The 19,085-nt window shown below is 40.2% G+C and overlaps 1 pseudogene; it reads right to left on the bottom strand.

Annotated features, from left to right (window-relative positions):
• The window catches only part of LOC136509097 (uncharacterized), a 35,640-nt pseudogene continuing 16,555 nt past the window's right edge, over positions 1–19,085 (bottom strand).

Here is a 19,085-nt window from a genome sequence, read left to right on the forward strand (position 1 = left end):
GTGCGCATGTCCTTATTGATGACATGCTACTGATTCCATGTCAATTTCCAGGACTTCTATTATCGTGTCAGTTCCGATGACGAGCCTACATAATCAAGATACGTTCGTGGTCAGAAATTAAAGAGGCAAAAATGACCATTAGAAAATTCAATTCCCTACCCTAAATGTCAGTGCCCGGTCTCATTTGAATACTAAACTAGTACTCCTCCGTCCTTTTTTATCTGTTGTTCTTACTTATCGAGAAGTCAAACATACTCAACTTAGATTAAATATATATTTAAAAATAATAATATTTATGATACATAATTAGTAACATTGGATATATTTTGAATTTACTTTTATAATAGATTTATTTGAAGACACAAATGTTGCTAATAATTTTTACAAATATAATCAAACTTTAAAAAAAATTGACTGGCACGGATCACATGGTAACACTTAATTAGGGACAGAGGAAGTGCCTCTCTATATTCATACTTAGAATTGCATTTCTTTATAGAGGGAGTACTCTATTGGGATCATCTGGCCAAAATTCAGAAGACTGTCTGTCTATATATCCTTCACCAGTTCTTGAGGGTTGTGTTTGACCATCAAATCATGACCAAATAAATCATGGTGACCATGCGATATCTCAAAGATAATTTTTTTTCAAAAGAAACGGGGCAGTTTGTTCCCTATGTGGAGCAGTTTGTTCCCTACGTGGAAACATAGATAACAAATAGACATACGAGCACCAGTTTGTTTCAATCATAGTAAAATTTCTCTTAAAACAAATGCTCAGTTGTCCATAATTATTGTGGAAGAAGAAATGGTCGATGATTCTTTTTTCAGGTCCTCATTTTGCAACATGACCTATACTTCTGTACAGATGATGAGATTTTTCATTTTTTTAAAAACCTCCGCATGCAAAACCACCATCAGAAACTTAGCTAGGTTTTAAAAATAGTTTCAAAAGTATAGGCTTCAATTCTAGAACATCTTATAGGCTAAGCTTAGTGTTCAAGGCAGACCAAGTACCATAGTTCACAGTTTATGACTTCTTCAACTTAAAATAAAACAAGGACCAATAGTGGTGAGATGAAACAGATCAATTACAGATGCTTTGTTCCTATCGCTACAGTTCGCTAAAGACCCTTTAATATAGGCTGATTTAGCCTACTTCTATGTCCTTCATTCACACGTCAATAGTAGCAAAGTACAGAAATAGCAAGATAATGAATCATATACCTCCTTGAGCCTACAAATCGAAGATATGTGATCATCTCGCTAAACGTGCACCAAACAGTTTTCACAAGCCTGAAACTTACAAAGTAGTATTACGGTTAGTGGTATCCTTCAACAGCTTAACACACAACATAACTAATAATTAAACTGTTACATATATATTAGAAAAAATATAAACCCTAAAAATAACACAAAAGTGAAACCATCGAGCTATCAATTAATTTGGTAAACTGTAATCATCATTAATGATAATAGTCACATGGAATTGATCTGTCAAGTTGAATCCTGCAGAATTACATGAATCGATCTGCTCGCGATCCGTGCACTCTAGCACCTTAGGTGCGGAACCATAATTGTGTCAACACATACCAAGATCAACACTCACTTCATCAATGAGGTATCCATTGGTGAAGTGGGTTCTGCATATATATACCATTTGCCTTGCAGACTAATCAACCTTCTCAAACACACTTTGCTATGTCAATGCCAAACTAAATTTCAACCTCCAAGCAAAACTAAGGCGGTCCGCTGGATCAGCTCTGTAAATCAATTAAGGTGCCCGCCTCTGCAAATAACATTTACAGAGGTGGATGCCACCTTAGCTAGGCATCACGATCAAGCGTCACAAGTCATAAGTCACACGATTTTCGTGTGAAATACATGCACGTGCGCTTCCTAGGATTCGAACACATGACGTCTCGTCTCTTGTGTCTCATCACTACCACTATACTATACACTCACTTGTCTTGTATTGAATATTTTTGCCCTAAATGATTTTTAATAAAAAAACATTCAACTACAAACTTTTGGATCTCATCGAGTACTATATTTTTGGTATAGTACATGTCCCCATCCGAGATCATTAGAAATTTTTTTGAATATCAAATTATGATAATTTAAAAATGAATATTTTGGACTCTAAAGGATTTAATAATATAGAAAACTTATCAACTACAAAGTTGTAGACTGCATCGAGCACTACAACTTTAAAATAGACCATGTCAACATTTGAGATCGTTTGAAAATTCCAAATTTTAAATTTCAACATATGAGAATTTAAAATGAATATTTAAATGACTTCAAATAAAAAACTTGTCAACTAAAAAAGTTTGTATACCGCATTGACAAGTACAGGCCAAGCCAACATCTGAGGTTGTTTGAAATTTTAAAATTTAATTTTCAAAATCTAAGAACCTCAAATGAATTTTTGGGGATCTAAGTAGTTTCATATCAAAACATGTCAGCTACAAAGACGTAGACACACTGAGCTCTATAATTTTGATATAAAATTTATTTTCACCCGACTTCATATGAAAAAATAATGATTTTTAGTTAACTATTTATAAAGACGGGGCTGAGTGTCGCCTCTGTTAATTGATTTCTAGAGACAATGCCCTTAAGAGCCTTGACACTAAAAATAATCATTCACGGAGGTGGTCTCCTTATGACGCATGTCTCAAAGAGGCGAGCAACGTAAGAAAACCACCTATAATTATTGATTTATAGAGATGATAATCTTAATCTTTATAATGATTGACATAGGTGGCCATTTGCCAGGATCTGTCTTGTTATTTTTAGATGTAGCGTACAAAAATACATGCATCTATTAATCAGAGGGCTTGTTTCCTTTTTTTTGTAGTGTCCACTCCAATATTTATATCTAGCAACATCCTACTACAGCTCGGTGCATGCGCCCCTGTTTTTTGCTATTATGTGGCGATTACTCCATTAATCCGTGCTCTACATGGGTTAGCTATTTTAAGAGACACCAGTATTTTTAAATAGATACAAAGTTTTGGTTTCTGAGTTCCAAATATTATGTGATTTGTAAGAACATTTTTCCTCTCCGTTTTAAGTTAATCATAGTGCCCATAACACTTCTTATTTTGAACCCTCTTTTTTGATTTTATTAAGAACATTGATTCAATGTCCTAATTGTACTCTTAGTTGCTGCTAGTTGCTACATAGAATAAACATGCATTTTTAGCTTGGCTTGTCCGTAGTGCAAGAGATTTCTTTTCTCTCTAAAAGAAAAGATGTAGGTGCAACCATATATTTTTTGAAAAACTTTAGAGTGCTTACAACTAAACTATCAATATAAATATATTATAATATATACTTAATTTCAAAATATAAGAATATTTATCTAAAATAGCAAGTTATATAGTTTTTTTAATATCATGGAGCATTAATGTTAATTTAACATGAATTTTTGTTTCTAAACATGGCATAGGTGGGCAATTTATATGTTATAGTTTAGGGCGTTTACGTACTGGTTATTCTTCGTATTGACACTTTGGCAGAGCTGGGTAATTTATATTTATATTTAGTTGGTTACTTTATATGTACTAGGCTTTCATAAAGACAAAAGTGGTAATGTTTTAGAAAAAGGAAGACCAAGTGGTTAATATTAGCAAGGATGATTAGAGTATAATGAATCCGTAGATGGAATGCATAACTTTTTTTTTTTGTCTAAAAAGGTGTTGCGAGGACTAGTGTAGAGCGAAAATACGTACGCGGTATATACGAAGGCACTAAAAATGTTCTTATATATCATTGGAGCAAACACGGAAACCCTTTTTTTTTTATAAAGGACAACTTATTATTACCATATATAGAGGCACACGCACCGAGACACAACAATACGTGATGAGTGTAGTGGTAGCTGGGGACTGGGGTTCACGCGGAATATCACCTGTAGTTAGTGGAGTTCCAGAAGCGAACAGCCGGATGTGCGTCAGCATCCAAGAAATCCACGACACCACTTACAGCTACTAGTGGAAGTGTTGGGTGGCAAGTTACTGTGGTACTACAAAATCTGGGGTGACTGAATGTGTGAACACGTGTCCCTGTCTGCAAATCCCATATCTGATGCATGCAACACCACAAGAAATAAGTAATGAAATCCGAGTTTCAAAAAAAAAGGGGGAGTCTGTACCTCACTTTGTCGACGCCAGCACTCCTGCTCAGTCCGACGAGTAATGAAATCCGAGTTTCAAAAAAAAAAACATAAGAAATAAAAAAAAAACATTTACTATTCAGCTCGACTGCTATTCATAAGAAACAGACTGTTCGGCTTCGGCTGCTTGTCATAGCAGCTCATGCTGGCTGTCCGCACAGTAATTTTGTGAGAGGCAGAGCAGTGCAGCGGCTGCAAAAGCCATCTGCCGAACAGGAAAAAAAAATGCACACAGCAATTCTTACCTGTGGACCTTTATCGGAACTGTCGATAACCACCACATGGTTCGGACCTGCAGCCTCAGTAAAAACATGATCATGGTGCCATAAGCCCGGACATCTTATTGTTGTGATAGGCTGATCAGCGGAAGGATTAATTGACCAGACCTGTTAATAATAATTCGGTTTTCATGTATAGAGGATCGATCAAAGTCAGATTGAACCAGGACATGAACTAATTAATAGCTCCGCTCGTATAATATGCACAAAAGAAGTAGCAAAAGAGGAAGGCCAACCTTGATGACCCCATCATAATAATGGGAAGTGACGAAGGTGTTGGCGTCCATTGGGTTAAACGTGGCATGGGTTATGCCGTAAACGTGAACCTTTCGACAACATGCCCAGCCCTTTTCCCAGTCCCAGATCTCAATCACGTCATCGTCTTCGCACGCTGATACTGATAGCAGGTATGGGCAGGTAGGGTGAATCGCCAACGATTTGACCGAACCACGACCGGTGGCTTTGAAGCTCTTTATTTCGTCCATTGTAGGACACGTGTAGACATGGATATATCCCCTACTATCTCCAGCCACACACCATTCCGTTCGAGGGATGAATCTTACTGAGGTGGCACGTGCATTTGTATGGCCATGTATCATGCGACGATATAATTTTTCAGGTTTGTCCTTGATATCTACTGAAAAAACTGTTGTCACCTGGTAATTAATTAATGAAAATAATTATTTTTTCTTTGTCATTGCTAAAACTCCCCATTATTAATACTTGTGTTATAATGTGTTTGGGTTAGTAAATACTAATTAAAATTGTGCCAAATCGATACGGAATATATAACAGTTCAACCATCTCAGCATGATAAAAGGACAAAGATGCTTGAATGTCACATGTGCCATTACCTCCATTTCGTAGTACCAAAGGGAAAGAAGCTTGCCACGACCCACCAAAATCCTAAGGGATTGGATGAAATTTGAGCACAAATAAGTAAGTGTAAAGCTAGATATATGGATCAAGCTCATTCTGGTGTGTCTAGTAATACGCCAGCAACATCAATCGTTAAATCTGCTCACCAGGGCTGTGTTGAATGCACATCCATGGTTCGTATCTCCTCAAAACCGACCCTCGATATGACCTGAGACAACCAAAAAGTCATTTGGTTTGAATCCCTTTATACTTCTATAATATGCAGATAGCTTGGTATGGGCAGGAAAGGTTAATAGCCTATTTGATGACAGAATTAAGACCATTTGGTTTCAATCTCTTTACTTCTATAATATTGTATCCCAAACTATGTCCGTTTACAAAACCATTGCCTTCTAGGTTTAGAAAGTAGAATTCGTATTGATTGTATTCATGAACCTTGTGAGTTGTGAGCAAATTATATAGGAGTGCATTAAATTGGATGGACCCTGGGTCCAAACATCATCTAATCTAGAATTATTTTTCTGATGTAATGATTGCTCTGCCGTGGTAGATCCTGCACAGGCCACGTCGTTAAATAAAAATTTGACACGTGGAAAAACCAAGGAATCACACATGTAGAGCAAGGACAGGACACGTGGGCCAATACAAATCCAAGACGTGGTACAAATCCGTCCTACCACATGGTCGAATAAAAAAAGACGCGTGGGTAGTTTAGGACGCGACACGTGGTCCACTAAAAAACTGACACGTGGACGTACAACATCGTGACACATGGTCAAGTAAAAAAAGGCACGTGGGATATTGTGGTAAAGCCACGTGGACCAATAAAAATATGACACATGATCCAATGAAGAAGTGACACCGCTACAACCGCAGCACGACACGTGTGCCAATAAAAACCTAACAAATGGAACAACACAGACGACACGTGGTCCAATAAGAACCTAAAATGTGCAAGAACAAAAGAGGGCCACGTTGTCCAATAAGAAGGTGACACGTGACCCGAACCATTTCCAATGTAACCGGCTATTGCATCTACACGTGAAAGCATCTCCAATGGAAGCATCCGCTAGCATGGCTGCCCCTGCCACGCATACCAAAACAGTTCTATGATAGTTAGTTTTTCGTCACAAATCAAGCCACTTCTATGACAAGTTGCTCGTGTCCGTCATGGATGAACAAATATAACGCATTGTTTTTTACGAACGATTTTTCGTCATAAAACTGAAATTATGACGAATTTCGCTTCTTCGGTGACAAAAGTTGTTCGTCATGTATGTGCAGATTTCTACCGGTGGATGCCTAGGTGGCTAGAAATTTAAAGAAACGAAGAAGGGAAATGAGCCTATCTATGAGGGTTGTTCATTAGAATGGATGATGTTGCCTTTTGATCTCCGGATGCTAATGCTGAAGGCTCGTTTAGGATGGTCCAACGCTAGCTTCAATGATCTATTATGTCTCCTTGGCTCTCTACTTCCAAAGGGTAACAAAGTGCCCACCAATACCTATCGTGCAAAAAAAAATTTGATCAAACCAGTGATGTTGGGGGCGTCAAAAGATCCATGCTTGCCCTAATAGTTGTACATTCTTCCGAGGCACCCAATATGAAAACTTGAAGTGTTGTACGAACTATGACGCGGGCTTCAAGAGGAATGCTAGTTGTCTCATGGATGTGAACGACAAGGGGGCCTCGAGTGGGCGAAGAACAAGGCGAGTGTTGTGGGTGCTTAACCACAGCAAATGATTAGTGGATTGATCAATGGGTCGATCTAAAAGTGCATCTAGCCCTTTAGTGGGTTTTGGTTAATCGAATGACGACCTAATTAAACACTACTACAGAAATCTTAATGGAGGCGGGCGAAATGGGTTAATGGAGGCGGGCATTACAACCGCCTCCAATCAATGGTCACGATTAATCATGACATAATGGAGGTCTAACAAAAAAAGGGCACCGTCGCGCAAAAGAAATCCTATAGTAGTGAAAGGTCTAACAAGTTTGCTAAGTGTTAAACAGAAAATTGAGTTATTGCATACACTTGTGGATTGTGTAATGAGAAGTGTATCCAAGGTTCAACTAGAAGGCAAACTTGATGGTATTCCATATAGTGTTTAAATGAAGGCCAAATTGTGTACCGTTGTGTTGGAAGATTATGGAAACAATATAGTTCAAGCAAAAGACAACAATGCAAATGGAATCGATGAAATGGCCTCTATATTATGGGATATCATTGCATCATGTGAAAGCAAGCATGTTTGGCAGCAGGCAAATAAGACATGGGTTGATAACATGGAATGGTCTTATATAGGTGGCTTGCTTTTTGTGAACAAGAAGAGTTTGATAGTGAATTAGCTTTGATTAAGCTAGAAGTATGAAGATAGATATTGAAGTGAATATTCCAGGTGTCAAGCCAAAAATGAAGAGGATATAAGGAATTATGAATTGGCTTGACCATATTGATGTTTATTCATATATGTCAATCTAAGTGAATCAAACTGAAGCTTGATTGATCTCAACATTCATATCTAGAAGATATTCAAGCAAGGATCACAATAATTAAGAAATCATTTTTAATGGATGCTTAATTTGATGTGACTTGAGTAAGGCTTGATAGGGTGAAGATAGCAAGGAAAGGGCTTCGAGGGACTAAGCGAAGGTGAAGGGAAAGCAATGGTTTGAGGACCAAGGTACCATGGCTAAGGTGAAGAAGAGAGTACATGCATTGAGTCAAAAGTACTAATCGAGCTATAAGGAGTCATATTGTGTTGAGGATCAAATCATTAGTAGGAGTGACTTGAAGCCATGAATTTAACTCATATGTGTTGAAATGGTTCAAGTCACCTACTGAAGGAGAGTTTGCTCGAAGAGATAAGATAAAGATGATTGCAACCCCTATGAAGTGATATTGAGAAGAAATGGCATATGAAGACATTGAAGACTAAAGTGGTTGAAATGGTTCTATTCTCTTAATCATGAGTATAGGTATGCCGTTCTATCAAGGGGGATACAATACAAATCATAGACAAGTCTAAAGTGCTCAAACTAATCGGACCCCGAGTGCTAACATGAGAGAAACACTTGGCACAACACTTTCACATGTTGATATTTGGGCTTGTTCTTGGTTGGGTTGGATAGCCCTCAAAACAAGCTTTTGGAAAGCCCAAGATCATTGACATCGGAGTTCAGAGTCAAAAGTTATGGCGTCTTCCGTGAGGTGATCTGTGTTGTTTCTGAGAGTTGCAGAAGTGTCGCTTCTCTGCCCGACAGTGCCACGCGACGAGATGCAGTGCCACACCTGTATAGGTCATAACGACTAGTTTTTGTGGGATGGGTATATGTACCCATCCCACGCCTCCTGGTGAGGCTGCTAGTGCCCAAATCACTCCCAACTCATTCTAAGCCTTGTTTAAGCTCTCTCTAACCCCTCTCTTTATGAGAGTGAGTAATTAGTATATGATTAAGAGGTAGAGAGCATTTGAGAGCAAGCCAAACCTTGAGCACTTGTCAGGCTTCATCAAGCATTCATTGTGCATTTGTTACTCTTGGAGGTGAAGCCTCCTAGATGGCTAGGTGTCGCCCGGTGAGCTCCCATACTTGTGGTGAGCCGCGGGAAAGTTTGTATTGCCCAAAATCATAGTGGAAACCTCGAGCTCATCACCTAGGTGGTGAGTTAGAGAAGAGGAGCGAGTTGAAAGAGACTCCAAAGCCTTTATGACTTACTCAACAATGTGGAGGTAGGCAAGCCTTAATGGCGAGCTGAACCACAAGATAAATACACCTTGTCTCTCTTGTGTTCTTGCTTTGTATTGCGCTCTACTTGTTTGTTGGTGATTTTAGGTTTTGGTCATGATCTACTTGTGCATAAGCTTCCGCTTCAAACAAGTGATGGAATAGGCTCAACACTACCCTAGGAAGCTCAGTAATTTGCATGATCTAAATTTCCTTGGGTAGATTTTCAATTGTGCAGTCGAGTTTGTTAGGTGGAGCGGCAGTGCCGCTCGCTAAGCGGCAGTGCTGCGTAGGTTTTTAACAGCAAGTTTGAGTTTTGTTTTAAACAAACCTATTGTTGACATTTCTTAGCATCACTCTTAACTAAGTTGTCATCCCTAGCATGATGCCAGAAATACGTTGTTGGTAATTATGAGAACACTTGTAAATTATATATATATACGGTATCCGCAAGCGCATAGATAATGTTCCATTGTAGCATTTCATCCGGGAGTATACCGAGTATCGTTATTTATATTTTATCCATAGGGAGGAGCTATGGGGTTGTGTTGTCATAGAGATATTGACAAATATGTATACTTATGATAAAACCATTCTCATGCTATGGCAGGGGTAAGTCAAGTGATAAATAAATGATAAGTGTAAGGTAATAATGGTATTCCAGAGATAGAAATAGATACTCATAAAATATAGTAAGGCTAAATAGGAGATTTGTTAAGAGCAAAAGATTTGTAAGTCATTACTTATCTACTAAGTCCTTTGTACACCCAAGTATATACACTCTCATCTATAGTATAACTAACTTTAGATCTATGCATAAGGAACATTACTAAGATATATTAAGAACAGAGCTTGTCTTCCTTCGTAATCACATTCTACGTACTCTACAAATGGGGAGTGGACTACAAAGGACTCAACAGGAGTGTCACATCCGCGATCTACCATATGACCCAGAGTGCAGAACGCATCCGTAGGCAAACAATATCTAAGCACCATGCTTACATAATGTCGACCACTTAACTCTCTCGAGAACTGAGCTAAGAGCTTTGCGAACATATGCATATATTCATCATTAATCATAACTATATTAAGCATATTACTAGAGCAAACTAGGAACATAATAAATAGCAACATAATATTGAAGTAGCACCAAGTCATAAATAAAGAGATACAATGGCTATACCAGTCTCTAGATGGTAGATCCGGAATCCTGAGCGATAGCCCAAACTCTACTTGAACCTTGCTAGCTAACCTATACTAGAAACTTGAAGAATTGGAGATCTATTCTCTTCTCTCTGGAAACCCTAATTTTTGGTTTAATCTTGACTTATGGCAGCGTGCTCTGGAGGAGGGGGCAGGGGCTGGTTATATAGGTCGGAGCGTCCAACGTGAGCTGTCGGATTAAACCGACTTAAAGGACGGCGTAGATGCATCCTAGGTGGCGGTGGGAAATCGACATATGAAGGAGGCGGACAGGTGGCCGGGCAGCCTCTAGGTGGGGTCGGTCGGCCCCACCTGGCAGTGGCTTGGCCCCCGCTTTGATGTGGAGTCCTCTTGAGTCTTCTAGAACCTTTTGGAGTTAATTTCGCTGTGGATAAGCGTGATTTTATTTGATGATTTAATCATCCTTAATGGTTTTCTAAATAAACCCTGCTAAAAACACAGATTCACAAAAACTCATGGAAATTATCAGTTTAAACCCCTAAGTCCACGTTGGTGATCCTTTTCATGCATTTATTCAAGTTAAGTTGACTGTTTATGATGAATGATAACTACCGTCAACACCTATTCACCCCCTCTAGGCGACTTCAAGGTCCTTTCACGATCTATGGGACTTGAATGATTTAGGACTCAAGCCAAAAATGATATATCCTTGGTCGAGAGTCTAAGCCCTATATGTCCAGTAGTGAGTTCATCATGTTAGAATGCTCAAGTGAGTTCTTACAATGGAAGAGAGAGAGAAGTTGCTCTCATTGGCGGAACCACTTGAGGAGTGCTCAACTTCACCGATAAATGAAGAGCCTCAAGTGATTCTCCCAAAAGGTCTAAGTGATCATGCCACATCCACTACCTCACCAACATATGACTTAATAGAAGGTAATGAAATGGTGATTAGGAACAATGCTTTTACATGTGGCACTTCTACTTCCTCTAGTCCTTGTGAGACTAACATTTTGAAGGAAGAAGAAGCTTGTCTTATGGCAAAGAAAGAGAAGAATGTGGCAAGTGAGAGTGAGAGTGAAGATGATGAGTTCAATAAACACTTTGCACATATAAGCAAGAAAGACAAGTTGATCATGCTTAAGATCATAGAGAAAACTAAAGAGCAAGAAGAAAATCTTTACAAGTAAGAACTTCTCATAAAAAATAATAAATGCTTGGAGAAGTTGACCAAAAAGCATGAAACGCTTAAGTGCTCTCGTGCTAGTTTGGTCAAAAGCTATGAAAACTTGTCAATTGAGCAAACTCATACTATTAACAACCTATATTGTGTTGCTCAATTAGAAGATGAGAACTATGTGCGTAAGGACAAAGTGGAAAGGTTCACTAGGAAGAATGAGATATTGCAAGAAAATCATGATGAGCTCTTGTGCTCTCTTGAGAAGCTTATGGATTATCATCTCATGCTAGAAATTGCTCAAGATCGAGGTTGAGGTAACAACGGTAAAATCATACCAACTTCACACTCACAAGTGCACAAGTACACAAGTTCCACCTATTTTATCATGTGCTAACAATTGTTGCTCTCAAGCAAGCCAACCTTCCTTTGAGCATGTACTTGTAGAAATTTGTGATGATTCCATTACAAAAGAAAATAAGGAGCTGAAGGAAGAAGTTGAGAGGCTAAAAGGGGACTTGATTCAATTGAAGGAAAAATGCAAGGTTCAACCTTCTCAAGATAACCATGAAGACATGGTGAAGAAGCTTGATAAGGGATCAACCGTAGCATGCATGAAACCCCATCAACAAGGTCACAAGTCCAACAATGGCAAAGCCAAGGGGCAAATTGGAGAAGTGCAATCTATCTAGAACGCAGAAGTGCTGCTCAAGACTATGGTAGTTCCATGACGCGGTAGTGCCATGTCCAAGAGCAGAAGTGCCACACCTAGACAGAGTAGCAAAGCCCCCAAGGCCACCAAGGTGCAACTTCAACCAAAGAAGACTCTCATCACTTGCTTCAAGTATAAGAAAGCTGGTCACCACATGAGAGATTGCACCTTGAAGAAAGAAGAGAAGGGCATGAGCAAGATCCAAGAGAAGAAGAAGATGGCTCATGTCAAGTGCTCCAACATGGGACACAATGCCTCTATGTGTTCCAACAAGGTTGATGACCAAGCCACACTTCCAAAGAAAAAGACAAGAAGAAGCATAAGGAAGTGTTATGGTTACCATGAGAAGGGACATGAAATTTGACCATGTCTGAAAGCATCTAGGCCCCTAGTTGGATTTCGGTGATTAATGTCAATACAAGATTACTATGACTAACGTGTGTTTTGCAGAGGCAATTAAGTTAGGTCATGGTAATGGAGATCGATTGGGCAATCGAGTTGGTCATGCCCCTACGATGGAAATCGTTTCGGTTTTCAAAGGATTGATGACAAGGTTAAGGATGACTAGTTCTAAGTGTCGATTGGAGTTGGAGAGACACTTAGAGTAGTTTAGGACTTTGTTTTTCCTTTGGCCGTACTATTAAGGGGGGTATGGACGGGTAGCTTGACCTAGTTGAGTCTAGTGAGTTAGGTGTGGTGCACACTTGTTAAAACTAGCTCTAGGTAGCTCCTATGAATGCCTAAGATCCTTTGGAGCAAACTTCATTCACATATAATCGAGAGTTGGAAGTGAATGGAGGGTCAAATACCGACCGGACGCTGGCCGCAGGGTCCGGTCAGTTCATTTGACCGAGGAGAACAAGTCTGGTGTGACCGAACGCTAGAAGGTCAATGTGATCGGACGCTGAGGGCCAGCGTCCGGTCGACTCCAGTAAGGGTCCAGACTTGAGAAAGTGCGACCGGACGCGTCCGATCAATACTGACCGGACCCTGAGTATCCAGCGTCCGGTCGAGTATAGTAAGCATCCAAGAGCGACTGGACGCGTCCGGTCATTACTGAACAGACCCTGACAGCGTCCGGTCATCACTTGAAAACTGTTGCGCGGGTTGAACTGACTGGAGCGTCCGGTCAAAACGATCGGAGCGTCCGGTCATCCCGCAGAAACTCATAATGGTTCATTTTCCAGGCTGCCTTATAAATAGAAGCTCCACTCGTGTGTTGAGTCACTTTTTCTCATTCCAACAGCTGAGAAACACGTTTGTGAGTGCCAAGAAGAGCAAGGTCCTAGTGAGGTGTTTGTGATTTGAGAATCCAAGAGTGAGACCTCACTAGCAAATCAAGAGTAGCAAAGTGTGCATCCATCTTCTCATTAGGCTTCGCGTGGTCAAGTGAGAGTTCGTGCTTGTTACTCTTGGTGATCGCCATCACCTAGATGGCTTGGTGGTGATTGGGAGTTTGGTGATCACCCGGCGGAGCTTGTGGGTGACCCAACTCAAGTTGTGAGCGGCTTTGGGTGATTCGCCGCGACGGAGTGTCGAAGAATCAACCCATAGAGAGCACTTGATCCTTGTGCGGATCAAGGGGGACCTACACCCTTGCACGGGTGCTCCAACGAGGACTAGTGGGGAGTGGCGACTCTCTGATACCTCGGCAAAACATCGCCGCGATCCTTTCTCTCTCTATTTACTTTGAGCATTTACTTTGAGTATCTACTTTGAGCAATTCAATACTTGTTTTACATCCATAGAATTGCTTGCTAGAGTAAGTTTGGAACATAGGTTGCAAGTTCGTTGTGCATTAGTTTGATAGATACACTTTTCAAGGCACAAGGGGTTAATTGGGCTATCCGTAGGATTTGATTATTGCAAGAGAATTTAGAATTAGCCCAATTCACCCCCCCTCTTGGGCATCTTGATCCTTTCAATTGGTATCAAAGCCTCGTGCTCACGTTTTTAAGCTTAATCGCTTAGAGCAAGATGTCTCACGGGGATGGACCTCCTCCTATCTTTGAGGGAGATGATTTTTCATATTGGAAAATTTGCATGGAGGCATACCTAGAAGCTCTAGACGTTGGAATACTTAGAGCCGCCTCTCAAGGGTTCCCAACACCTAAGAATGCCGCACAACTTCAAGGTGATGAAGTGAACTATGAAAAATGGAATGCAAAGGCTCGCAACACCATCTTTAGAGGCCTTTGCAAAGATGTGTTCAATCATGTAAGGAACCACAAAGACGCCCATGCACTATGGTCGGACGTTTGTGCGCTCCATGAGGGAACCAAGAGTGAGCGTGAGGAACGCTATCATCTTGTAATTAAAAAGCTAAATTCTTTTGAGATGTTTCCCAAAGAAAGTGCTAATGAGATGTATTCTCGTTTAAATGTTCTTGTAGAGGAAGTCAATGGGCTTGGACTTACTCAAATGTCACCATCCGACGTTGTGAGAAAAATCTTGAGTGTCCTCCCCATTGACAAATATGGGCACATTGTGACCATGCTACATCAAGGTGATCTTTCCGCCGCTACACCGACACAAATCTTGGGAAAGATCAATGCTCATGAGATGTACATGCACATCACACCACAAGATGGCTCATCCTCTACAAAGAAGAAAGAGAAGGACTTAGCATTCAAAGCTAGCCAAGATAAGGGCAAAGCAAGACTTGAGTATGAGAGCTCAAGTGATGAAGATGATGAAGAAAGCCTTGCTCTCATGGTGAAGAAGACCACCAAGATGCTAAAAAGGCTAAACAAGAGTGGCATCAAGTTTGACGGCAAGAAGAAGAAGTTCTTCACTAGCTCAAGAAGAAAGCCAATCTCTGAGATGGATTGCTACAATTGTGGTGAACTTGGCCACCTAGCTCATCAATGCACAAAGCCCAAGAAAGACAAGTTCAAAAACAAGGGCAAGAAAGATGATTCAAGCGATGAAGATGAAAAGAAAAAGAACAAGCCATACAAGAAGAGAGATGGCAAAAAGAGGGACTTCTACAAGAAGAAGAAGAGTGGCAAGGCCTACATTGTCGGTGATTGGCTCACGGACATTGATTCATCAAGTGGATCATCCGATGATGAGAGTGACAATGAGAAGGTGGCCACCATTGCTATTGATCGTGCATCCTCACCGCCACCATCGCCATCATCCTCTACACACCTATGCCTTATGGCCAAGGGTGAACGCAAGGTAACTAAGAGTGATGATAGTAGTGATGATGAGCAAGCTAGTGATGATGATAGCGATAGTGATGATGACTCACCTACATATGATGATCTTGTCAAAATATTAAGAAAATACACTAAGATCATTAGAAAGAGTAGAGCTACAAATGAAAAACTTGATGCTAAAAATGATTCACTTTTAGCTAAGTGTGATACATTAGAAAAGGCTAATGATGAGCTCAAAGAAACAAATGATTCTATATCATCCAAACTCAAGGAGCTCAAATCTTCTAAGAAAGAGCTTAAAGATAAACATGATAAACTTGAGTGGGTGCACAATGAGCTTATCACTAGTCACAACAAGCTAAAAGATGAATATACAACTCTAAAGATCAATTATGATACCCTTGTTATTGCACAAGAATTCTTACCAAATGAGCCACATGATGCTACTAACCATGTTATTAAGATTGATATAGCTACCTCATGTGATGATTTAATTGGTGAGAGCATTGAGCATGGATCTAGTAGCAAAGGCAAGCAAGTGGTTGAGTGCAATGACTATGATGAGTATGTCAAGCTCAAGAGTGAAAATGAGAAGCTCATGAAAGATCTTGAAGAGATGAAAAGTCACAACACCATTGTGCTAGAAACTCTTGATCATGACAAAGAGTTGATCCTTGAGAATGAGAAGCTCAAAGAAGAAAACAAGAAACTCAAGGAAGAGAAGAACAATGATATTCTCAAGGAAGAGAACAAGAAGCTCAAGATGGAGAAAGAGCATCTCAAGGTGGGATTGAGCAAGTTTGCTAGAGGCAAGCATCTCCAAAGTGAGCTACTCATGAATACCATCATGAAGATGGATAAAAGTGGCATTGGATATATGGCAAGTGTAGAGAAGAAGAAGGCTCAAGCTCAACACCAACAATCAAAGCCAAAGCCAAAGCCAAAGAGATGTTTTGAGTGTGGACAAGAAGGCCACTTTGCTCATGAGTGTCAAACTCCACCACCACAACCCTTGCCCAAGCATGCTAGACCCTTTGCTTTCAATGCTCACTACATGCTTAGAAAATATTCTAGTGGAAAGATGAAAGTCATGTTCTTAGGACCCCCCAACAAGAGTAGGCCTAAGAAGATTTGGGTGGCTAAGTCACTTGTTGAGAAGGTGAAGGGCCCTCAACAAGTTTGGATTCCTAAAGTTTGAATCTCATGTGTGTAGGTGAACTACAAGACCGGTGGAAGTCATTGGGTTATTGATAGTGGTTGCACTCAACATATGACCGGTGATCCTCGTATGTTCACCTCACTAGATGAAGAGGTAGATGGACAAGAGAAAATAACATTTGGAGATAATTCAAAGGGCAAGGTTAAAGGATTGGGCAAAGTGGCAATATCAAATGATCATTCCATCTCCAATGTGCTCTATGTTGCTTCATTGAGTTTCAACTTGCTATCCGTTGGGCAATTGTGTGATCTTGGCTTTCAATGCTTATTCACCGAGAAGGAGGTTGTTGTATCCAAGGTAGATGACAATCAAGTGATATTCAATGGATTTAGATACAACAACTTATATCTAGTTGACTTCACCTCCGAAGATGCAAACTTGAAGACTTGCCTATTCACCAAAACAACACTTGGGTGGCTATGGCATAGAAGACTTGCTCATGTTGGGATGAGCTCACTCAAGAAGCTTATGAAGAATGATTTGGTGAGAGGGTTGAAGGATGTGAAGTTTGAGAAGGACAAGCTTTGTAGTGCATGTCAAGCCGGCAAGCAAGTTGCAAACACTCATCCAACCAAAGCTTTCATGTCAACCACAAGAGTGCTAGAACTCCTACACATGGATTTATTTGGACCAACAACATACAAGAGTTTGGGAGGAAATCTCTATTGTCTTGTGATTATGGATGACTATTCAAGGTATACATGGGTGTTCTTCCTTCATGACAAATCCGAAGTTGCATCTTGTTTCAAGAAGTTTGCCAAGAGAGCTCAAAATGAATTTGAAGTGAAGCTCAAGAAGATAAGAAGTGACAATGGTAAAGAGTTTGACAACACAAACATAGAAGCTTATTGTGATGGAGTTGGAATCAAACATGAAGTCTCCGCAACCTATACTCCTCAACAAAATGGTGTAGTTGAGAGAAAGAACCGGACTTTGATCACTCTTGCAAGGACAATGCTAGATGAGTACAACACCCCCGAAGCTCTATGGGCGGAAGCAATCAACACCGCATGTTATGCATCCAACCGCCTATTTCTTCAAAAGTTCCTTGTCAAGACACCATATGAGTTGCTCAATGGGAAGAAGCTGGACATCTCCTTCTTTAGGGTGTTTGGTTGCAAGTGCTACATCTATAAGAAGCGGCAACACCTAGGGAAGTTTCAAAGACGTTGTGATATAGGTTTTCTTGTTGGTTACTCATTGAAGTCCAAAGCATATAGAGTATTTAATCATGCCACCGGCTTGGTTGAAGAAACATATGATGTGGAATTTGATGAATCTAACGGCTCCCAAGGAGCACATAAGAATCTTGATGATGTAGGTGATGAACCATTGAGGGAGGCTATGAAGAATATTCTGGTGGGAGACATCAAGCCAAAAGATGATGAAGATGATGTACAAGTCATTAACCAACCTTCTTCATCAAATGTACCACAAGATGGTGAAAAGGACAGGAGAGTGGAAAATGAAGATACTCATATCTCCCATGAGCAAATGGTGGTACAAGCACAAGATGTTGATGCTCCACAACCTCCTCCTCAAGTGGTCAATAGAAGAAATACACCTCTCCTACAAGATCATCCACAAGATCTCATCATAGGGAGTCCATCAAAGGGTGTAATGACACGATCTCAAAAACTTACTTCATTTATTGCTCATCACTCTTTTGTCTTTTGCTATGAGCCTACCAAGGTAGAAGAAGCTCTTAAAGATCCGGATTGGATCAATGCCATGCATGAAGAGTTGAACAAGTTCACTCGCAATGAAGTTTGGAATCTTGAAGAGCGACCAAAAGGTGCAAGAGTCATTGGAACAAAGTGGGTGTTCCGCAACAAGAAAGATGATCAAGGTGTTGTTGTGAGGAACAAGGCAAGACTAGTTGCAAAGGGGTTCTCTCAAGTTGAAGGTTTGGATTTTGGAGAGACCTTTGCACCGGTTGCAAGATTAGAAGCCATCCGTATCCTTCTTGCATATGCATCACATCATGAAATGAAACTATATCAAATGGATGTGAAAAGTGCATTTTTAAATGGCTTTATTAATGAACAAGTCTATGTTGATCAACCTCCCGGGTTTGAAGACCCTAGATATCCTAATCATGTTTATAGGTTGTCCAAGGCACTATATGGGCTTAAGCAAGCCCCAAGAGCTTGGTATGAGCGCCTTCGGGACTTCCTCATTGAAAATGGCTTCACCATTGGGAAGGTCAACACCACACTATTCACCAAGAAGCTTGATGGGCATATCTTCATTTGTCAAGTATATGTTGATGATATCATCTTTGGATCATCAAATGAAGACTCATGCAAAGAATTTGGTGAATTGATGTCTAAGGAGTTCGAGATGTCAATGATTGGTGAGCTTACATTCTTTCTTGGTTTTCAAGTCAAGCAAATGAAAGAAGGCATCTTCATCTCTCAAGAGAAATATACAAAAGATCTTCTCAAGAGATTCAAGATGGATGAATGTAAGCCAATCAAGACACCAATGCCTGAAAATGGACATCTCGACCTAGATGAGGGAGGTAACCCGGTTGATCAAACTCTCTACCGTTCTATGATTGGTAGCTTATTATATTTAACCGC

The sequence above is a fragment of the Miscanthus floridulus genome, chromosome 15 (assembly GCF_019320115.1).
Source record: "Miscanthus floridulus cultivar M001 chromosome 15, ASM1932011v1, whole genome shotgun sequence".
NCBI classification, from domain to species: domain Eukaryota; kingdom Viridiplantae; phylum Streptophyta; class Magnoliopsida; order Poales; family Poaceae; genus Miscanthus; species Miscanthus floridulus.